This window comes from Oreochromis niloticus, linkage group LG14 (genome assembly GCF_001858045.2).
Source record: "Oreochromis niloticus isolate F11D_XX linkage group LG14, O_niloticus_UMD_NMBU, whole genome shotgun sequence".
Classification (NCBI taxonomy): domain Eukaryota; kingdom Metazoa; phylum Chordata; class Actinopteri; order Cichliformes; family Cichlidae; genus Oreochromis; species Oreochromis niloticus.
The window spans coordinates 33002100-33026787 of record NC_031979.2 but is presented as its reverse complement, the minus strand read 5'-3'; the positions used below and the strand labels follow the sequence as shown (position 1 = coordinate 33026787).

Below are 24688 nucleotides of genomic sequence, written 5' to 3'. Positions count from 1 at the left end.
GAGCGAGACTGTTGTATTACTCTAGTAGACAGGCTAACATATATTAGCCACCCTACCATATATGTCTTCTCTATCATCATCTATCTGCCAGGCAAGCAGAGTGAAGAGGTAAGCCAAGTTTTGCAGAGGTTTGCGCTCGTAAAACACAGAAGCCCATCCCTCATGACCTCTATTTCCCTCCTGGCTGGCTTCTCATTTGTCTAGTCTTAGACTTCACCATTCCTCTGCAGAGGGCTCCCTGTTGGGCCTTCACCTGAATCACTGAGCAGAGCACAGCACAGCTGACTGGCCTTGGAACGAGGGCAGCAGGAAGGGTCCTCTCCACAACTGAGCCCCAAGAGTGCACAAACACAAAATGTCATCTTAAATCTGCAGTTCTGCAGTTATCCATTTGTTTCCATGCTGCTATCCAAGTTAAGCTTGGTAAGTAGCAAAACAGATCACTAACTCTAGATTCAAATACACAAGAATACTGAAATGATCAAATATTACAACCAATTAAAATGAGTACAAGGTAGAGAATAAACCACATCCATAAAACAGCTGTTCACTGTAGTTAAAAAAAAAAAAGCTTAATTGCTTCCTTGCTGAGAGGTCGATGAGAAGATTGATACCTCTCTGTGTACAGCTATTTCCAGGAGCTGATTAGTTAATCGCCGAGTCTTGAAGTGCAAATTTAGGGAGCTACCATATAATTGAGGGCTGCACAAAAACCAAAAAACAAACAAAAAAACTGTTCTAGTAAGTCTTTGCAATGTGTCTCTTATGAGCTTGCTTTTACTTTCATACTTTTTTGAAGTCTTAGCAAGAGCCTATTTCTAGACCCCAGCGTTATTTATCACCATTAGAGAAGTTTGTTTTGAATAGCAGAACAGTTGAAACTGAAGAAGAATGGTCTTGTTTTGATTACAGTTTCAAGTGAATGAGGATGTCTACAGATGTACACTTTCCTTGTGGGATGCATAAAATATTGAATCTCACTAGCTCGCTAATACATTTCGCCTTGACAGCACCGTGGCTTTATGTTAAGTTACCAGTCTGTAGCTCTGGACCCAAGTAAATAATCTTCCAAACACTTAAAAAATGCATGTAAATGTTTAACCAGCATTTTAAAGCTGCACAAAGTAAAATAACAAGGCCCAGAGGTACATTTGACTTTGAACCAAGCCAGATATTTTGCATGTCTGAAATGATTCATCTTTTAATCAGTCCCATAACTGCTGGGTGGATAGATAAAGCTGAATGAGTAACCCAGAAACTTCTTTTTATTTTTGATGCATGCAAAGACTGATGTCATGGTGAGACATTGTTAGACAGATTAAAGGTTAGCTGTAAATAACACAAATGTTAACTGATGAAAACAAAGACACTAAATCTGACTTCAGTCAAGACTAACATAGTCAAAAGAAAGTTTTCAGTCATTTTTATTTTAAGGCCTGTATTTTATGGTGGATTCTTCGGAAGCATACCTGGATGGCCCTAACACTTGCTGGAGCAGAAGAGACTGGCTACATGTAGTCTGGAAATGAATTTGAACAATTTGAAGCTACAAACTAATGCACGACACTCAGGCATAATGCATAATCCTTTTTCTCAGTTCTGGGATTATGTTGTCAAGCATTACTCACTGTACACTTCTACATTTGCACACACACAATTCCAGGGATGATGTCAACTAACACTAGAGTAATACTTTAATATTAGATGCTCTACCTTGTGGTAGAGCCACAATTGGCCATTTTGTTAATGTGTACCAGTAACTTTGTAAGACTACCAGTAATGCCTCCCAAATATAGAACAAAGTAAGCATCATGATAACAGATATGACATTGAGGGTTGCTCCTAAATGTAGAGGTTGTAGAGTAAGCGGAAACTGCAGGCAGGCTAAAACAACTTAAACAGTGTCCTCTAAAGGAGATTTACAAAGATGATGCACTAAATAGCTGAACATCACTGATGTGGGCTGGCATTCAGATCAACTGCCATCCATTGATTTTTTTAACCTGCGATTAATTCTTTTAAACAAATGTTATTTGGGTGGCCTTCAAGTAGACTGAACTATTAAGATTGCAAAACAACATAACTTGTTGAAACGATTTACTTGAAACAAGTGTGGTTCTCTTGAGACTAGTGGAAAGATCTGCTTATTCTGCCTCGTTTCAAAATGTTTACACACACTGAGTCCTGTAACAGGAGAACCAACTCTGGATTGAACAGAAGTAGTTTCATTCCAGTGACAGAGGAAACCAGACTCAGCCAAACACTAAAAACTGTCTGGCTGAGGCCATTTTTTACAGTGTGCTGGTCTGAGTGGTGCTTGAAACGTGCTAAGTTGGGTATGAAAATCGCAGAACTACAGTGATCCATGTCTTTGGTCCATGTCAGGGAACGTGTGCAAAGTCCTCGAGTAGTTGACCTGGAAAGAGCCAGATGGGGATTGGGATTTAAGGACCATAGAGGCCTTCTGCAAACAACATGTGGAAAGGCTTTGGTGGCTAATGTAGCGTGGAGTATTTATGTACTGAGCAAAGACTTGACCACTGTCCATCAGGATACAAGGAGCAGATATGCCACATTCATCCGTGACCTCAGCAACCATTTCCACAAGACCACCTCATCCAGACCAGCTTCCCTCCACCACCCCTTCTCCTGCTTTTCTCCCCACGGGACACTCATGCTGCTCCTGGTTCAGCTGTTTATTGTACAGTAGCTCAAACCCACAATCCTCTCTGAGCAGGTGGTCTGCCATAGGCCTCTTTGTTTTCCAGAGTCTCCCATGGCAGCTGAGGCCATAGAATAGAAGACACATGCAATAATCTAGATCTATGGGGTTTTAAAAAATGTTTGGTTTCATTAATTTAGTTTGAATGTCATCGTAGATGAGATGAATGAGGCCGACACAGTGCTTTATTCACTGAGTATTCTTTTTTTTGTGGTTTGACAAAGCTACTTTATTTTGTAATGCCTATAGGGTAATACTGCAGGCAGAAGTAAAGCAGCAAGGTCAGTTTTAATGCTGCCACAAAAAATATTAAATGCATTTATTGTAAAATAGATAACAAACTGATTTAATCATGGATAATGTAATATGTTACTAATATTTTTAAAAACAGTCGTCAAGAATAACCTGCTAGAGCTGAAATTTAAGACATTTGGAAGATTTTTTTGAAAAAGGATAAAAATAAGAGAAACAAAATAATTTTCACAAGATGCTAAACTATCAGATGACTTAGTGATTTAAATGATTACCTTCCACTTTGTTTATTTTCTTTACCTTTTCCTATATTTAACATATTTGTGCTAAACTAGAACTGGCATGACTACAAATGATTATTTGTAAACTCAAATGACTTAATGCACATTAGATGCAAAAAATACTGAGATTTGTGGGAAGATGACACTTAAAAAAATGTGCCTTATCATAGAGAGTTCAGTAAGGAGCGTGAAACCTCTGAATTACCAATACCAGGAAACCATTAGTTTCTGCATACAGTCAAGAAATAAGCCAGCACATAGCATTTTATACTACAGCGTAGTGCAGAGGATACTTATCCCATCTCCAGCAATAATGTTAAAGGCTTCACTAAATGAATACGGTCCTATTTATAATGACTATCACATATATTTTACCCAGTGATGTTTTAACTTAAAGTATAAACCATTTGGACATTTTCACTGTTTATAAAGAAGCTGAATCAATCTGAAAGTTGGTAAGAACACGGTTCGAAAACCGCAAACTATCGCATGCTTTCCAAAATAATTTGCAGTAATTATAAGATGCAGTGAGATGTTCCGTGGCTTTGGGCAGAACTTCCTTTTTCTTCAGAGACAGATGACATACATCACTGTTATTCCCTTGTTCAAACCGATTATACTGCAGCATTTGGGGATCACTTTGTATCATTATCCAATTTTTAACCAGATGTACAACAGTAAATTATCAGTTTCTTTCAGCAGAATGTGAAACAGCAATATGGCATGTTAATGTGTCCACTGAGCCAAAAATTAACTTAAAACTGCTTTGAACATAACAGTAAAATTGCTATTTTGTTTGCAGTGGGGTAATGAAGTTGTCAAAAGTTGTTTAACTCCATGGTTTTTCAGCAAAAATATACCCTGTGTAATTTACAAGCACACCACTAATTTGGGCAAACAGGGGTGTGAACGTGCATGATGGTGGTTGGCACGATGCTAGCTTATTCAAGACTGGCAGAACTCACAGCTGGAAAGGAAGTCTGATAGTTCCTCCGTGTTGGTCAGGCTCCCATATGAGGTCAATTAGTATTCACACTGAATTAGTTTCTTCTACTTATAGATGTACGATTTACATGACATTACAAATATCTATAATTTCATGACATTAAAAGTTTCTATACTCTCTAACATCAAATGCAAATGTTGCTGCACCCAAATTCACGGTTTAATTTATATCTAAGAACTCCAGAAGCTGCTGAGATGTTGTAAAAACCAAGATCTTGAGCCTGTGGGTGGTTCTAGAGGAGATATCAGGCTATGTTCACAGTCGGCAGAAAGGGGTGGTGTGGTGAGTTAATCTTCTGGTGATGATGAAAATCTATACATTTGATCTCAATCCCCCAATTTCATATATTTTATATCAGGAACAAAGTGTTGTGCAGACCAACAAAACTGTCTTCATCCCTTTTTATGAGTCACTTAAAACAGATATGTCTTAAACTATGTGTCAAAAACATGTTTTAATCTAGTGAAATGTATTTGGAAATGGATAAAAATGATCAATGAGTTTGGGAGTTTTTTTCTGCTGCTTTTTTTGGCTACATCTATCCATTTTTTTCTACTTATTCATATTTTGGGAGCTGGAGCCTATCCCAGCTTCCATAGTGAAACAGGCAGGATACACTGTGGATAGATCACCACTCTGCTACAGGTCTGACACAGAGAGACAGACAATCATTTACACCTACATAGGATCACCAGTTAGCCTAACCCCACGATTGTCTTTAAACTACTGGAGGAAACCATAATGCAGAAAAGAACCCACACAAACATGATGATAACATTCAAACACCACAGTCCTACCAAATGACTCAAACCCAAGATCTTCTTGCTGTGAGGTATTTGTGCTCATCACTCCACCAACATACCATGTTTTATGTCTTGATGCATGCTCAATCATCCAGGTAAGTAAATCTCCAAAAGTTGATTCTGTTCATCTGGACGTAGCGTTTTGTGGGAGAAACGTTTTGTCACTCATCCAAGTGACTTCTTCAGTCTCAGCTGACTGCAGGTTTCCCCAACCTTATAAACAGTACATTTGCATAATGACTGAAACCAGCCCACAGAAGGAACAATGGGCTGGGAGGTCAATTACTTAATCTTAATTATGCAAATGACCATTGATCAACAATCACTGATCAAAGCCCACTGATCAATGGCCATGTTCATAAGACTGGGGAAACCTGCAGTCAGCTGAGACTGAAGAAGTCACTTGGATGAGTGACGAAACGTTTCTCCCACAAAACGCTACGTCCAGATGAACAGAATCAACTTTTGGAGATACCATGTTTTATCTTGAACTTCATTAAGCTCTGCACCATATGTCACTTTTCTCTCAGACGCCATGCACAAACCACTGAGTTTCATTAACTACCATTGTTATGAATGCCATACCAAGCTTTAAAAACCATTAAAGTGACCTTGAATGAGTGAATATATGATGAAGCATGTGTTGTAATAAGGTGGGAGGATACGCTGCTGGTTGTGGAATAATCAAACACGTTTGTATCTATATTTCTGGTTCACTCAAATGTGTGTACCATACCTGGTACAGCTTACAAGAAAGTCTGTGTGGTGTGTTTATTGTAGTATTACAATTACAATACTGCTAGTAGTCATTATATAATTCAGCATAGGTTTGAGATGAAAATATATCCATGCAAGCTCCTAAAGCTAACTTTGTTCATCGCACTTAAAAGTAGAAAATGTATCGTTTTAATTAATTTCACTGGTAGTTTTACTCCAGCTCAGCACACAATGACACTGAATTGTATTTGCATTGGGAAAACTTCTTATCTTAAACAAAGCATGTTTAATATACAGTGGCCTTTATTGCTGGCTTGATGGTCATTCTCAGTCTCTGACAGCTTGTTGTAACAATCTGTGCAGAGGTTTTTCTTCCTCTTTTTTTTTTTTAAACGTACATGTTAAAACCCACCAACAAAAAGGCTTCTTGTCCTATTCTTGTACCTTCAGTTGTTTTACAAACTTCATGAATGGATATTTGCTCATTTTTAAGTGGGGCCTGCTGTTTATATGGAAGCAGTCGCTGAAGGCTTTTAGGTGGGCACTGGCCTGAACCTTTTACCCCTGTCTGTCTTTCTCTCATTATTTGGATCAGCAATTTTAAGTATGAGGTGTCCAAGTTTGACATCCACACTGAAGGACAGACCAAGTACAGAACAGCTTTCAGACATAACCACATCTTGTTTGTTTGTCAAGTGTGTCCTAGAAGAACAGAAGGAAGTCAGAGCAAATGTCTGATATGAAGCCATGCTCTGTTTTTCCACAAGCTGTTTTTCCACAGCTTTAAACCACAGACAGTGTCACCAGTGTACAAAGCTTTCATTCATGCACAGATTGGCAACAAAAACAAACATCAACAAAGGTTCAAAAAAATCCACAGTGCAGCCTTTTTCAGTTTAAGAGAGTGATGCATATCTGCTAAAAGTTGTATCTCGCTCATGTAGATTTCTCCACTAACTGCATACTTTTTGTAAGGTAAAGACATTAAAGCATTAAGCTTTTTTTCAAAAACAAACTTGAACCCTGGAGTGCCTTCGCCATCTGGAAGCAGTAGAGTGCTTGTCTTAAAGATAAAAATGATATGAATTGCTGCTGGCAACTCAAATGTCCAGTCTGGGATCAATTACATAGACAGGATCCAGGGAAAGACGAGGGAGCACAGATTCTATATCATGGCTGGGCCCAGCATAGGCATGTAACCCACATACACCCACATGCAAACACACACATGCTTAAAAAAAACTGCTGTGTGACCCGCAGCTTGTGCGCACAGTTCCCTGTGCCTGGTTATGGATTGGCTGAGACCGCATGCTGCCACATTCCCGCCCCACTCGCACACTGCATTTAACAAGCGACTGGCAGTTCCAGATGAGGCCACTCTCGGCCAGCTGCTCTGTCATGTGGGCTGGGGCAAAGATTTCTTCAAGGATCAATAGAATAAACTTGTCTCTTTCACGGCCCTGTGTAGTTTCATACTGTGGATCAAACTCAAACAAACAACAAATTATTCAATTTTAAGCATTATTTTCCAACTTTATGTTCACTGCCCAGATTTCTCTAACATGTCTGTATCCAAAATTCAGCACCACAAACACATCTGCCCAGCAGTCTCAGTGAAATGCATTGTGGGATTTTTAACACAGAGGAAGGGAGGAGGGTTGTAATGGAATGAATATGAATAGCACAAAGTAAAAACAGGCCAACCAGGAGGAGAGAATGGGAGAAAGACAAAAGGATTTAATAGGATCCAGACTGGTTTGAGCTCTCACTGTTTCAAAGGAACACGCTGCCATGTGTACATATACACATGCCATGATTCTTTAAGGCCTGAGCAGACAGGACCAGGCGTTCACAGCTTTACAGAAGGTCACGGCAACACGTCCAGTCTCCATAACCCTTTTTAGGGTCAAGCTTCAATTCACACAGAGTGAGGGGCCTCACCTCATGTGGCCCCTTTAAACTTCATAGGCACAGCCTGCTCTGTGTCTCCCAATACCCTCACGAATGTAAATACACTCAACTGCAACTACAGTCAATTTTTACACATTAGTACAGTGACGGATTTCTAGGTCTCTTTCGGATACAATATTCACTCAGATTATTTTGAATGTATTAAATATATTGGATTTATTACTTTAAACACTTAAAAAGACAGTTCCTAATTATTTCCTGCAATGATTTTTTTTCCCCTGTCCCATCGCACTGAAAGGACGGATCCTTCTATAATTTTATTCCAAGTTTTAATAACAAGTATTTGTTTAGAATAGAATAGAATAGAATAGAATAGAATAGAATAGAATAGAATAATCCTTTAATTATCCCACAAGGGGAAATTTGGTTGTATCAGCAGTAAAAAAACACACATATACAAAAAGAACAGGACACAGAACAGAAAACAAACAAAACCCCCACAATTTTTACATATTTACATCATGGACAATAGTTACCAGAGCAGAGTACAGTACAGTTGTTAAAATTAGCGCACAGATAGTGTGCAAACAGAGCAGGATACTGAAAGATGTTTAAATAGTTAAGAATATTTAGAATAATTACAAAAGTGCAGATTGTGTATTGTACCTGTGCATTAAAAAGTAGACATGTTTCTTTAATACTTTTAATTCTACCTATGCTACATAGATTATTCATAATTAATTAAAGAGGTAATTAATGCTTGTGAATGAATGCTTACAATTAAATGCATAAATAGTGCTCTTACTCAAGATCAGATCATTTTGTGCACTTTGCATTACAGATGTAATTCCACACGCAGTGAAAAACAAAAATATACATATTTAAATAGCCTTTAAAAAAAAGCCTGGAACCTAACTTCTTATTATGTTTTCTTTCTTCTTTAGTTTTTCTTTTCAGTGAACCATACAATACTTGTGTAGGGTGAATGGTGTCACTGCAGGAAGAGAATGGTGAATGAAATGGTGATTAAAATTCATCAGAGTAACTTTACTGCCATCTACTGTTGGATCTTTTTCTCCCACAGTGAAAGTTAGTCTGCAAATTTTGTCTAGTTTCATGTTGAAACCTGAGCAGTGAAGCATCCCTCTGGCCACCAGTGTGAAAACTTAAAAAAGCACCTATTTTTACAATATGTTGGAAATTTTGTTACTAGCAGCTTGTTGCAAAAACACATATTTTCCCCCAAATTTCTTTAGCTGAAGCTATGAAAAATACGAGTGAAAAATAGTGATTTTGAACCAACAAGGTGATTTTTAGCTCAAAAATGGACATATCTTGGCCAAAAAAGAGAAAGAGAATAGAAGTGGCAGGCCTAAAAACCATTTACAGCACATGAACAGTATATGAAAGTTATGCCCTTAAGAACTACAGGGGGAGAAACGATCCGACACAGGTCCTGAGAGGTGCATCTGGCACTTCAGCTGATTCATCTACTGTTCATTAAAGCCTCATTAGAAAATGTTTCAGAACAAGGGTGAGTGTCAACCATTTTTAAGGAAAGGAAACAGGGAGAAAAGGCTGAGGTAAGACAAATTACAGAAGAAAATCAGTGGCAAAGGGTCATAAAGAGGGATGGAAGCAACTTTTAAATTTTCAGTGCAAATATTAGTCAGTATGTTCAGAGAACATCAGGAGAAAGGTACAACAGTGAATATCTACAGCCACCTGTAAAACAAGCTGGAGCCTCTGTAATGGTTTAGGGCTGCATTTCAGTCAGTGCTGTTGGGGATCTTGTCAAAACTTGAAATGATGCAGAAATGTGGATGCAGAAAATTACTGTTCAATTTTAATTCACCATCTGAAAACATCTGGAAAGCATATAATTGACAGCGGTTACATTTTTAACAATGACAAACACGCAGTCATGGACTGGACTCCCCAGAGCTCAGACCTCAACATTAGTGAAGCAGGATCTTCTTTACAGAGAACAGAACAAAAGGGAGCCAACATCCAAAGAAGAGCTTTGGAACGTCCTTCAAGAAGCCTGGGGAATGATATCGGAAGACTACTGAAAGAAATAAGAAGAAAGATTGTAAAAAGAGAGTTCAGTTGACGAATAAAGGTGGTCAAACCAAACATTGATGCTCAAGCTTGTTAGAATTGTATAAACTCTTTTTTTAAATCTTATATACTTTATTTCCATTTATGTTTGCAGGTTTCAATAAATCACTGCACCTGTTTCCCATTTTGACACTGCTGCCACTGAGCATTTCCAGCTCACCAGATATAACAGCCTATATCCAAAGAATCATGGGTATATAGCAATGCGGGGTCAGCACTCTTAGGTTGTTCAATGAGCTTCAGGAGCCCCTTCAGGAACATATTTTCCCTCAGTTTTTTAGGTGATTTTAAACAATCTAGGTATGAGCTGTTCACAGCTGAACATTTTCTGAACTTTCTTTGAGAGTAAGATATCAAATAACCAAAAGGTTATGTGTTTGTATTTAGTTTTGCTTATACTTTCTCATTAAAGTATCTGCGTTTGTTTAAAACCACCTTATTCAATCTAGTCCCAAGGAGACATTTGTCAGTCTGTTGGTATGCTTAACAAACATTACTTACTAAACATCACCTTGGTCCTTCCTGGGCTTAATCCAAAAGCTGCAGAAAAGTAGTCACATGAGTATTTAGATGTACCAACAACCTTGATCATAATACAAACAAGACTTTGGAGATTAGAGGTCTTTGACAAAAACCCAAATGCCCATTTCCCCCTGGTAATAAACCACAATCCCTTGCACTCACAAGGGAGTCAATTATATACATTAGATCCCTAGAGAATAGATGAATAAAAACATTTCCAAAACAGAAAGCTCAACACGTCCCAGTTTCCAACCTAGGACCTATCACTGCTTAATTTAGCTCTCTCTATGTATCTTTTCTCCTTTTCCTGTCATTTCTGTGTCTTCTGGCTGCCCTCCACCAAAAAACTGCAGGATTTTTTCAAAAATAGAATAGAGTTTATTTATTTTGAACATGTACATATAAATTGAAAGTAAAAGAGAGATGAAAACATGATTGTTGCTGACTTTGCCCATCTGGGAATCCACCTGTTTCAGATACCAGTGCTGTGCATCAGTTGCTGTGCCAGCCGCCATGGCAACCACTTACAGCCCCAATTACATTTACACTCCAGCCAAAATACACACACACCACTGTCAGACTGTTAGAGTGAGTGAACACAAAAACAAATCTGTGTATGGCTGCTGACTATTATTCAAGCTGTTTCCCAGTGTCAGCCACTGATGCAAAACTTAGCTGTGGGCTTCACTGCATTTTCAAATAGAACCTTATCTGTTAGAGATATTTAGAATTAAGATCAATGTATGGCAGGAGGCATATGCCAAAACAGCTGCAGTATTTTCATCCATGCATCCCAAAATTTTATGCTACACGACCCTCCTGGCACAACTGTCCCCATTTATCCAGGCTTAGGACTGGAACTAGGAGTGCACTGGCTTGTGGTCCCCCGTGGTGAGGGTTACCCCTCTCCCTCAGATACACTAATAAGGGCTCATTTGAATCATTGTTTGAACTATCATGCATGTCTTTGGGGTCTTGGAGGAAACAGGAACACCTGGAGGAAATCCATGCAAACACAGAGAGAAAAGCATCAAACCCCAAATCTTTCACTGTGAGGTCACAACACTAACCACAGCACCACAGTTTCACTTTCAGCAATGTTTTTGAGAAATTTGTTTTGAGAAGGGTAGTGTGTTTTTTTTCTGGCATGTTTAGACTATCTACACTATATTAAAAGTGATGATTTATGCATGCATAATACAGGAAACAGCAAAATTCATTAAGTTGTGGGTATACATTTCAACATACGTACATTATGCAAAAACATTTATTGCATAAACAATAGTTCCTTTTATGTGAACTTGTTATAAAAGACAACCTGTATGATATTTTTGGTTAAGAGCCCATGAATCAAATAGGTCTTTCTGTTGAATACCTGGTGTTCACAGATGTGCTCTGTTTTACCTCTGAAAGCATCAGCAGAGACCGTAGGTGAGGGACATGACTCCTTACATGCCTACACACAATGGCAGGGTAGCGTTTTGTCACCACAGAAACCATTAGTTTCTTGGCAACATTTCGATCCTCTCTAGCTGAGTTTAAAATCAAATCTAATGACGGCATTTCAGCACTTGAGTGAAATAAGAATGTTGGCGAGCAAAGTGCTGGTAATGGCTTTGGCAGCATATAAAAAGATATACTGTCTGTGTGAAGGGGAAAATGATATTGCACAGAAAACTTTGGCTTTTTAGGTTTCAAATAATAATAATGGAAAAGAAAAAAAAACTGCAGCGCTTTCTAGCAGCTGCTCATTTGTGTTTCACAACTAGACCTTTAGGCTCGAGACGTGTCATATGTAATGGTCTCGGATGATAAGCGTTAAAAGGATAGCATGCATCATCACCATCATAAATGTCAACCTATTAAAGTAAAGTAACATTCCTGGCGTGCAGCAGCAGTCGAGCCACTAGTTGTTTACCCATATTAGTAATTCACCCACTCAGACTGACCTCTGCACCTCCCAAACTGATGCCATTTTTAATTAGTCATTATTAAGTAACTGCTCAGCCTAAGGAAATGCAGAGGGATCTTCTCGACTGCTAGATGCTTTAAGCCGCTCTATGTAAAGATCCTCGTTTTGTCATCATTATCACTGTTATTTTTGTTTCAAGATCCTTTATTTGTAATATAATGCGATAGAAGGTTCCCCCTTAAATACATCTCCCTGCTTATTTTTCTCTGTAGCGCCATCACATTCCCTAAGGGTAAACCAATTTACATTCTTGTTTTGCTCTTCAGATCCATGCCAGTTTCCATGACAACATAGTTTCACTTTTTCATCCTCTCTGTCTTACTCCCTCAGTCTCTCTCCTCTCTCTCTCTCTCTCTCATTTCCCACTGCTCCTTTCTTATGTTCTCTTGACCTTCCTCCAATGTTTTTTTTTCTTTCTCTCTAAATACCAGCACCCAAATTCCTCCTCTCCTCTCGCTTGCTCACCTAATTGAGCTCATTCCTCTGCTTGCCATATACAAGCAGAGAATAATGGACTCAGATAAAACATGTCTCATGGGGGGGAAGGGGGATGAATTCAGAGCATCTTTTTTACATTTTCATCATAATATACAAACGCAGCATGCTCTGCCTGAAGGCTGTTAAACATCTTTGGGCTGGTGGTGCCTGGAGATTAAAATGAACTGAATTAAAAACAATGTGCAGCAGAGGTTTTTCTTTTTTTCGTTAATTAATAAATTACACTTGCTTGACTCAAAGAGAATAGGAAGGAAAGAATGATGCCACTATCAAATGACTAAATTACTTGATTTCATTACAAATCTACTTTTTTATTTGTAATAGAATGAAAAAAATGTGGAATTTACCAAGTGGCATAATCAAAAACCTCCAGCTATTTGATTTCTCAGTGCTGACAACAGGTGTGACGGTACTTCTTCGTCTGATTAATGCCAGACCTTTCTGTCTTGTCTGGAAAGAGAAGGTCAAGCAGAAGATGGTGAGCCTCTAGCACACCAGTGTGCCACCTTTCACTCCACGTCTGCCGGTGTGGGAGTCACAACAGGTCAATTTTTCTTTTTTTAATTTGTGATTATTTTCTTCATCTCCATTCTGATTCCAGTCCACTACCAATCTGTTTTTGTCCACTTAGTCTTGGTTAGTCCTTCCTCTGGGATTTTTTTGTGCGTCATTTCTAACATTCAACTAGTTGTCTTTTAAAACCAAGGTAGGATTTCTTACTCAGCCTCAGAATGACAGTATTTATTCTTGCATTGCTAGTTGCTTAAAAGAGAGGCAACTGTCGATGGTGCAGTTTCAGTGAATGCAGTAAATCTGGACAAGGAAATTGTGTGATGTGCTCTGCTCCTGAACAATGTCTCTTGATTGTGGCACTTAGTTCGGGTGAGGTTTGGCAGCAACCATCACGGTGAAATTGTGGATGCCTTTGGTGCTCCTGGATATAACCCCCTATTTTCTTGATGAAAGTACCTGAAGTCCAATCTCAGTTTAGCAAGGCTTTCGGGAAGAAATGCCTCGAAGTTCACCTGAGGCAGTTTTACCAAGCCTATTTCTGCTACCCAAACCACTAGAGGGAGCATTCAACTGAAAAAAGATGAAGGGTTTAACAGTGCAACAACTGGATCCTCACTCTGAGCAACTTTATAATGGTTCTCCCAAACATGCAGTTACCAACATCGCTTTCTAAATGTTTATGCTGTGGGTGGCTGAAATCAGAGTTTTCTACTGCACGATGGTGTTCATTAGAAAAGTGGTGTGGGAGCTGAAATGGTGATTTCCAAGACGGCATAGGTCTTATCAAAAGGAAATAAAACACTTAACTGATTGAGTGATTCTTGGATTTCAACGCTTGGTGCACTTGAAATCTGTAAATCAAAATTTTATTTCAGGGATCTTACATCAGTATCATCTCGAATTAATATAAATATTCAGATAATCTGAAGAGAATTTGAAGCAATCCACCCTCGGACAGCACAGAAGTCCAGAAGTCCAGCGTGACATATCAGCATAGTGACATACGGATGCCCGTGTGGCCACACTAATTATTGTCAGCGACTGGGAGTGATATGGACTCGAAGAGAAATGCAACGTCCTGCCCTTCTACATCTTGAATAGTGGGAGTCATGAACCGCTGCAAGGTGACGCGTCCTCTGATTTCCACCGAAACTTCAACCTAGACACGGCGTGTTATTAATCATCACCCGAAACGCCGTCAAACTGCACCAGCTCCTTTTCCTATCAAACAGCAGGATCGGGACCATCTTGCGCAGTGTTACGGCGGACGGAGCAAGCGGTGGCGGCGGCGGCGGCCACTCCGGGGAATGTCGATTGGCCGTCAGTCCTGACATCGGCCTCTTCTGATCTCAGACAGCAGCCAAATGGGGTAGAGTACACAGCATTTCAAAACACTGTCACTGCCGAGACATGCTAGCTGTTCGCACATATTTCGGAGCTGTCTTCGTAACGTGTGGACCCGCATAACTTTCCCTTCCTTTTAGGAAGTCTTCGGGTCGCTAGCAAGCCAATAACAAAGTTCAAATCCCATTAGCTAGCACTGGTTCGCTTGCAGATGTGTGCTACGGCAACGTCAGCTTACGAGCAAGTAGCCTAGCGAAGACATGAATTAGCATGCTAAGTTAGCCCGTGGACCTGGCTGGCGCAGCAAGTCTCCACTCAGGAGCTCTGGCTGGGGTTCACATCAGGGGCATGTGTCCTTAAATTCTCCTAACAAGAATGCAGTGCTTGGCCAACTTTATGTTTCACTGGTCCCCGTGTGCCGATGGGGACACTTTAATCCAGATGTGTAAATTACCAATATTAGCTTGACCGCTAGCTAATCTGAGAGTCTAAGCCAAAGCTGCATTTGAATGGTTTTTGTGCTAAACAGCTAAACCGTGTTCAGTGGGTGACAGGCTGCGTAACGATACCTGTCACTTAAACACAGGCTCAGCGGGGGCATGTAGAGCACGACATGCCGCTAATATCCCCGCTGCTCAACTATTACTGTCTGTCACTTTACTGTTACCCCAGTCAGCGTTATTTTAATTTAGGAAAATGACCATTGTTTTAAAATGTTTTTACTTTAATGGGGACGCTTGCTGCGCTGTGATTCAGTTACACAACGGCTACAGAAGCGTGTTATAACAAGATTTGTATATTAATGCAATTACAACAGGCGTGCCATGGTAAAAACACAACGGCAATTCTAGTTTTATAGCTACTTGCGTTGATGCGGGTGCCAAGTGTTTGCACAATTGTTTAGGGACACACTATTTACCCCTCACCTGTTTATCTTCACCTCTCTCTCTCTATATATATATATCTGCATATATCACATATATTTCTGTATGCATGTGTGCTTGATCTCAAGTATAAAACTCATAGCATCCCATGGTCCTGCCAGTTCAGCCTGTTGAATATGGGGTGACAGTAAAGCAGTTACTTCATACTAAAGCTTTTCTCTTTTTGGTACTTAGCCTCTGCTCATGTGTGCACGGGCGCTTCATGCTGTGTGTGTATCTACAATATCCTGGTGAGCTATATATAGCACCTAACAGAGTTTGCAACTTGATCCGAATTGTCTTTCAGGGCTTCAGTACCCTCTGTGTTTCTTTCCATTGGAAGTGAAACATCTCTCAGCATCTTTTCTTTTCCTTTTAAAAAAAAAATCTTTATATGTCTTTACCTGAAGATTAGTCCACAGCCTACCTGTAGACCTTCATTGACTCCAGCCTGTTTTTTTTTTTTGTTTTTAAATGTGTTTTGTCCTTTGGGGCTGTCTAAATGAGGCTGTAGTGGATAATGATGGAAACCTTGTGCAAGGCAATTAATCCACTATGTAAGGGCATAATGGGCGAAATATTATTGGTGTTGTTTTTCACTACATGCGCAGCGATTGACAAAATACATGGACATTTTGGTACTCGTGCACACTTAGAAGCACATGCATAAAACAAGTGACAGCGCCAGTGATGATTTGGCAGTCTTTCTGTAACAGTAGAAAGGACAGAAAGCATAAGTAAGCATGTATGCATTCATTGATTATATCCTAGGCATGAATGAAAAGTCTATTTCCTGTCTCCCTTTTAGTCCAGAGTTGTTTGAATGAATGCGTTCAAGCAGACACAGATTTGGTGAGCTGCTGACAAAGTGTTTCTTATCTGGTTAGGTGATCTGAGAACTTTGGGGTGAGTTACAGGGAGCACTGCGAAGGTGAGCTATGAAAGAATAATGTGACATTGAGAACGTTTCCACACCACTGAATATACTAAGACACTTTAGTACTAGAATCTATAGACTAGTGGGGGAAAAACTGGGCAAATCCTCAGTCTAAGTGAAAGTGCACTACGACTCAGGCATGTAGTTCACGTTGATGTCACAGAGCTGTTGTTTCTGTGCCTTTCTCTGTGCTTATCGTTTGCATGTTTTGCATACAGTCCCGTCAGTGGATCATACTGACCAGTGTGCGCTGGTTCTCAAAGCTCTCAAATGACATCAATACCCTTTGCTCACACCAGGCACACTCAGAGCTGTGCATTCAGGCTCTTTAACTTTAGTTTGTCTGGTCAGGTGAAAACAATGCCATTTGAACTCTGCACAGCATAACAACAGTGAGTGTGAAGGTGTTAGTCCTTTCCTGGGATGCCGCTTAGATGAGACAGTGAAATTTGAAGCAACTACAGGTTAGATGATTTAAATGGTATTGTCGCATTGATGCAGAAACATAGTTTATAAGGCCAGTGATATTCTGGATGATTTAAAGAGGAAGATTTTTTTTTAATCAAGCTAAATATTTGTGATACAAAACCAATTGCAGAAGTGCTCCCACGCTTCATCATTGCTGAGCTTACATGCTTCCTTTTCCAATCACTCCTGAACTTTAGCCAGATCCAACATTTACTATAATTTAGAAAGCAAAAGCCAAACATGTGCAAAAGCTTAGATGATCTGGAGGTAATTTCCCACCTTGAGTCCAGTATTTACACATCAGCTTGTTTAATCCAGGTGGACTTTCCTCTGGGTTTTCTTTCTTTCTTTCTTCTCTTGCTTCTACCTCTGACCAGCTAAAGGTTGTAGTGATAAGATTTTTAATGTTTCTCTCATTCTAGAACTTCTGTGTACCAATTTAGTTAAAGGGTAAATTGTTAAGGTCATGTTTTGTTTAGTGTATACTTTTGGTTCATTGCTTTTTTGGGAATAAATCCTCAAATCTCCAGAGGGACACCAGTTGGCTTTGAGTTCTGTTACCATCCATTCATCCATTTTCTGTTGTTTATCCAAGTTTGGGTTTTTGGGGGCAGTAGTCTAAACAAAGATGCCCAGACCTCCCTCTCCTAGGCCACCTCTCTTTCTGCTTTTCTGGGAGGACATCAAGACTGTTGCATCAGAGAAACGCAATCAATCCAGGGTGTCCTGGGTTTTTCCCGAGTCTTCTCCTTCTCACCTAATAGGTGACTAGGGGCCATTCTACTCAGATTCCCAAAACACCTCAACTGTCTCCTTTCAGTGTAGATGAGTAGCAGTCTACTACCTGCCTGCCTTTTTTCTGAATGACTGAACTCTTCTCCGGGTAAATCTCATCATCAAGATGGTGAGTGTAAGGGTTGTGTGGAGCTCCATGCGACTGCTCTGACTCGTCCACCGAGACTTTATCTTTCAATGCACCACCGGCTTTCCAGGTGGTGGAGGTCAAAGAAGTATATCAGTAATGACATGTCTCCATCAGTCTGTGTCTTTGTCTGCCACAAAGTGCAATCCTTCAGACACCCTTAAAAGGAATTCAACAGATCTAAAAAGTTAGATGTTATTGTATGTTGTATGATATTTGTTGCATAAAACTTATTTTCATTTAGACCATCTTTGACCTGCATGGACAAACATTGTGTCTGGCCATCCTCTCCTGTGCAGACTGGGAAATGTGTGTTCAGCTAGACACTGAATGGCTTCTGTCCCTCAGTCTTCCATTTCCAGCTGCTTCTGTGCTGTAATGCCTGCCTTCTGTCTGTACTGAGGCTGCAGTTCAGCCTTTTTCTTTGCTCCAGTTGGCCTTCTTCCCAGAATGTGCTGGAAAGGATACAACCCTTGACCCTCTGTACAAAATGAGCCCAGAATTTCCTTATCCGTGAGCTGAGGAAAAACTGCGAATTGAAAACCATGAAAAGATTTCCAAACTGTGAAGGTCTTTGTCAGATCTACGTGTGAAATGTTTACATTTCCAGGCATTAACAGCTCAGACTACACGTGAATCAAGCATGTGAAATATCCACCCTGTCTCTGGCACATTATCTCAGGTCATCCTTCCTGTTGTCACTGTTCAGTTAGGCCTATTATATCAAAAGGCAGCAATGCTGCATAGCAGGGGATTGCTAACAAATACTCCACCTACCTCAAAATTATCACCAGCCAATCCATGAAAGTAATCTTTCTATAATTGTAATACACAGAAAACAGTTCTGCGTTCACAGATTAAGAAAATGAAACTTGATCTTTATTTTAGAAATTGACCAAAAGCTTAAAATAGCAGAGACTACCTCTCTTATCCCCACATGAATTTAGCTTTCTTCAAAACATTAACCAAATGTTCTAGAGTTTTATAAGTTAGTTGTACACAGTAGGCTGTTATTTGAAAGCCATCTATCATCCAGTAACTTGGTTTTCCATTGAATAGATGATACCTGTTAATGTTCTTTAGATGTGCTAATCCATTAACTGCTAAACTATTCAAACTCTAAAGCTTTGTTTTGGAGTTTTCCAATCTTAGTGCTGCAGAAATCCTTCGGGGTGTGTGTGTGTGTGTGTGTGTGTGTGTGTGTGTGTAACTAGGTGCATGTATTGTTATACATTTGCACATGTTTATCTGTACACATAAGGGAGACAAGTTAAAGGAAAGACTTGAACTGTTGCATTCCTTGTATTGATAGTATTCTGTAGAATAATTGTCCTTGTAGAAAGTGGCTCTGCAAAGCAATACAACATATTCAGAGGATTCACCTTTACCCTATGATGAAACATTCCTATGCTGATGGGAGTGGCTTTTTCCTGGATGACATTACCCTCCTTCAGAGAGCATCATGTTCATGGGTTTAGCATTGAAAATAATGTAAATCACTTCATTTGGCCTTTGCAGTCAGCAGACCTCAGTCCAATTGAATGCTTATGGAAGATCTTTGTATTACCACTGCTATCATCAAGAGGGAAGAAGTATCTTTTGGAAGAATTGTCTTGCATCACTGCAGTAGAGTTCCAGAGACTTTAAGAATCAATGTCAATATGCACCAGAGCTCTTTTTGCAGCATGTGGTGGCTAAACATTTTATTTAAAACCCATATGTTTTTTGTTTTTTGCCCCATATAATTCGTTGCTTGTTACATCACCATAAGTTAGAAAACAAAAGGGGAAGTGTTTGTCTTCAGACAACTTCCGTTGAAGTGAACAGTTTTTTTTTTTTTGTAGCCTTTGCACTATTGCAGGACCTTTGCTCTGCACATGGTTAGTCTATATTTATACTGTGCTGTGACATGTTTTGTTTCCATGGCAATCTGCCACAACAGTGGCTGTCACCTGTGCGCTGTCCCACAATGCACTGCAGTTTACTGCTAGAAGTACTATAAGCAGAGTGACAGTTGAGAATGCAGCACTGAATAGCACAGAGTTAAAATCTGTGGATGAACTTTTTCCACATGTAAACACGTCTATTTTTTTTCCCTTTTAATCAAAGGTTACACAAGCAGTATCCTCATTTTTTTTTTTAACAGGCGATAAGGGCAGGAGGAGGAATGGAAAGACTCTTGCAGCAAAGACTATAAACAGAAAGAAACGCATACCAATATCGTTGAATGTGGTCAGTAATTCATAAATGGGGAGTTCATGAATTATTGGGGAGAACTCTAAACAGAAATTCCAGAAATGCAGTGTACATTTATCCCCGTTTCCTCCAGGCAAACTTCTGAACAAGTTCCATTTGTTCCTTTTTTGCATGCATTGCCATATGGCAAAAATATGGTCTCCAAAAATAGGAAATGTGACTTTACTGCCTCTGTGCAGAACACACTCAGATCAGCGACATCACCACCACATTTTTTCTTTAAATTTTTGAACATTGTCAGTAGTTTCCCTGATGATATGCTGCCATTTTTTTTTTCATCATCAGATATGGATAGTGGTTTCCACTTAAATAACATTTTAATGTTTGAGAGGTAATATGTGTTTGAACACATTTTTAAATTGGTTTGTATTGCAGCAGAAGCTTGCGAAATTGGAAATGTCATTCACTAGAGAAAGTTTAAAGGCTGTGATTAAACATGTACTGATCGCTGTCACTCAGAAGTAGTTCGACATTACTGGTCACACTTGGTTTTTCTTTAGTGAAAATTGGCAGGAACTTGATGGCTGATTCAACATATTTAAGCCTAGGAGAGCACTTGTCATCATCCCTGTTAATTTTCTAAAGTTGCATGGCTTGCAGATCAATTTGGCTGCTGGAGGCTGACAAAGCATTGCCTTTCAGCTTTGTGTCGTCCCTTTGATTGTCTTTTTTCTTTTTCCATTTAATTGTCCAACATTTAATAGGAGTATCAGTTGTGATAGGTGGAAGATGACTCCAAAAGGCATCAAGTAAAAAAGAAAATATACTTTGCAAAATTTTAGAGAAGCGGTTTTTTTTTAAGTTTTTTTTTTTTATTGTGCACAATCTTGAATGGGTACCCCTTTCATTCTCAGTCTGTGACGATGTTTACAAAGATTTCCATTCTTACATGGTTTGTTAAAGCTATGGCTTTTTCACAGTTGCCATTAGTGAAGGCCAGTTTTATAAATTTAATGACTTCTCAAATCATTATTTGAGGAATCAGCAGCTTACCCTCCTTTAAGTAGTTGTCCAAACACTGAAGGAAAAAAAAAGAACTCCTGAAAATTAATGTGATTCATAACCACAAACCAGGAGAAAGCAGTAAGAAGATAGCTTGGTGGATTCTTTGTGTCGTCCAGAATGGATTCTTGCTGCCAAAGGGGATGTTAACAGGCCATTTGGCACACTGTTACAATGGTGAGTGCCCATATTAAACTATTTATTATAACCAAAGTTTAATATAATGAAGTCATCATATGTAGAAGTAATCCTATGAGCCAAAAGCTTGGATTTCAGACTGCTCCAAATACTCCATGTATTGGTTCTTCTTTGGTTTTTCTTCTACTATTGGAAGTGTATGATATAAAAGAGAGTAAATATGATGAAAAGGTTACCTTAGGCTGAACGCGATAGTCCCTCCCATCTGCTGTTCAAACCTTCCATTTTTGAGAGGTAGCCAACCAAAAGTTTAATGAGAATTAAAATTGCGGCTTGGTTGAGAGCTTAGGCGAATTGATGACCTGCAGAGCAGGATAAATAAATAGTACTTTTGATGTGTCAATAATGCAAAACTATTCTAGTAACTTAATCTTATGCATTTTGGAAATCCTATACTTTGCTATCCATAGTAACACTTTATATATTATCTGTATCTGTAAAAATTTTTTTCCTCTTTTTATATCAATGTTACTATTTCAAACATCATCACAGTATGTCCCAGTCAAACTGTTCCTGCACACCCACCTTCACTGTAATCATTGGGTGTCATAGTTATTTACATATTCTCAAATAAATGCCTTCAAGGCTGTCTGGGTTATGTCACTTTTAATAAAATTTTTCACGGCCCGTTAGAGCTCACTGGTAGATTCACCAATAGAAATCCTGTAAAAGAGACGGCGTGTCTAACTCTAGGGAAAGCGGTTAGTGGTGATAAGGGTGACAATTTGGGCCTTGTTTACAACCTTTGTGTATGGAGTTGTGCATGTTGGAGCCACATTAACCCACATTTGTAACACACATTTAACTTAAAAGCACCATCTCCAGCAGAGCATGCCAACATACAAAAAAATACTTTAAATCCACTTACTGTAAAGGAATATGCACAGATGATTAGATTTAGTCTGTATTTTGGTGAGAATTTATTTGAAGAGAGAATCTATCATTAGTCCACAATCCTCAGGAGAAGCCACAGTAATCATTTCCACTTCCAACAGAGTTACTGACATGATTCTTACAACTTGCATTTATAGTTTATAACCTCCACTTTTCTAGACCTTAGCCAGTATACCATGCAAGGCAAGGTTTTAAGTTGGATTAGTCCTTCACAGAAGCGATGTTATGTGAAGTCACACAGGTTGTGTTAGCCGTGACCTTGCTGTAAGGTGGAGCACAGAGCGGCAAATCACATTAAACTTGGTTTCCTTCTCGTAGACTACATTTTGACTGGCTCCAAGTGCAAATGCAGTTTGTTAAACAGCTAATGTCTAAAAAGTCAGTTGAACTGTATGTGCTCATGCCTCACACACATTATTCATTCATTAGTACTGTTAAACACTTTGGCCTCTGTGTTTACTGCTGGTGATCAACAGAGCACCACTGTGTATTCGTATTTTGTTCTCTCCGTGACCTTGCAGGGCTGCACATGGGTAAAGATTGTGTTGAGGCTCTCTGCCAGACTCTCCAAGAAATGGCTAACGTTATTGAAAGGGTTGTATTTTAACCCAGTCATCTTTTCCTAAGCCCAGCCTTGTGTTTTTATTGCCTAATCTGGAATAAACTAAAACTGAAATCTGTTGGAGCAAAAGTTTGTAGAATTTGCAGAACAGTGACAACAGTGTCCTTTGTGGCCGCTTGCAGTGGTGTGTTAAATCTTCTGGGCACGTGAACACAATGGGTGAAAAGTAGTCTAATACAGCTGACCAACTGCTGATACAGCAAACGCAAGGATCTAAGTAAAAACCAGCATTTTTACTGTCTGCAGTAAACGGGCAAGTCAGTTTAACAGAAACTAGTGTTGGCATCTGTTTTACTGAACTGATAACATAAAACTATCTCTTCTGACACGCAGCTAAATCGCTGATGAAATGAGATGACTTGTCTGGAGCAAAAAGTACTAAGCTGACAGCTAACAACCAAACATGAAGCGGGACACAGCAGTCACAGCAGTTTGACTGTAAAATATTTCACTGATGCTAAAATGTTAAACTATGCTGAGCTCATACAGTAAAGCCAAGTTTAAGCTTTTCCTTTTTTTAATTTATTTTTTTTAGACATTGCAGATCTAATTGATTGTGCAGTGATCAAAAGTAGTCTGCAGCTACAAAGACTTGTGACCTACACTAGCTTTAGTTATATACACAGTACATTACCTCTGATTGCTATATACTCTGAAAAACTCATGTTATGCTGAAATTTAGGGTGGAAGTACAGCAAAGAGCATCTGATAAAAGAATAAATAAATAAATAAATGCTGAAAAATAGAATATAGCAAGCCTTTTCTACACTCAGAGTCAAATTCCTTTTGGCAAATATATTCAAAACATTCAGCAAACCTCGAGCCTTAACTGAGAGAAATGATGTTTGTTTCCTTTGATGTCTGAAAGAATGTAAGAGCATATGTGTGAGTGTGATGGCCTGCGTTATGTGCATTGATCTTGCCTATATTGGCTTTACATGTAAACATCATGTGTTGGATTTTAAAACTCATTGAATTATTCCCCTAACTTGTTTGGAGCACAAATTGGACGCAGCTGGACAAGATCCAATTTTCAAACTGAATTTGCTTCTCAAACAAGTTGTGCAAATGTCAAATGGGGAACATTTTATTCCTTACCACATTAGACCTCGCTTTTGCATAAGCACATGTCCAGCTGACACTTGCCTTTAAAAGCAGCAGCAACTGAAGGAACATGTTAAATCTAAATTGCATTAATAAGAAAGACAGTAAGCCAAACAGCATGAGGAAATTAATGTGATAATGCCGCTGTTTTTATTTTATTTCTCTGCTGCATATGTGTGCATGAAAACAAATCTTTTTTAATGTTTATAAAAGTGAGGAATGTTAGCAATGGAAAAAATGTTGGCTTGTGCACAAGACAAACTTTTATGAACTGGAGCATGCTCCTGAGGATTAAGTTTTAAAGTGGGCTAGAATGAGCTGCTACTCCAAGTTGGTAACTGGTAGTGTATGTGCTCATAATACAAAGCTACACCAAGAGATTTACAGTGTATGACTGAGGTTGATACCGTACATCATTGAATGTTATTTAACATTTCGTTTTTGGAAAATTGAACGATCTCCATTTAATCAACAGTTGTCAATTGAACTTGTTTGTCTTAAGCAGATACTTCAAGTTCACTCGGTAAATATTGTTCACATGAGTATAAATCCTTTAACTGTACACACCCTGCTCTGCTTGGCGCAAGACAATAACTTTTGTTCTCGCAACCAAAGGCAACAGTCTTTACAGTAAAGTTATTATCTCATCTGTCTTGCTCGGAAACAATGGCATGCTGTGTCATAGGCTGCAGTATGCATT

General features: G+C 39.1%; 2 protein-coding genes across 2 annotated transcripts in view; one reads left to right on the top strand and one right to left on the bottom strand.

Annotated features, from left to right (window-relative positions):
* cxcr5 (chemokine (C-X-C motif) receptor 5) overlaps nt 1-24688 on the bottom strand; it is a 63484-nt gene that overhangs the window by 7427 nt on the left and 31369 nt on the right. The window lies entirely within an intron of this gene.
* The window catches only part of bcl9l (bcl9 like), a 28265-nt gene continuing 17927 nt past the window's right edge, over nt 14351-24688 (top strand). The window contains exon 1 of the mRNA XM_005455092.4: nt 14351-14687. The gene's annotated coding sequence lies outside the window, so the exon portion shown is untranslated. The remainder of the gene's footprint in view (nt 14688-24688) is intronic.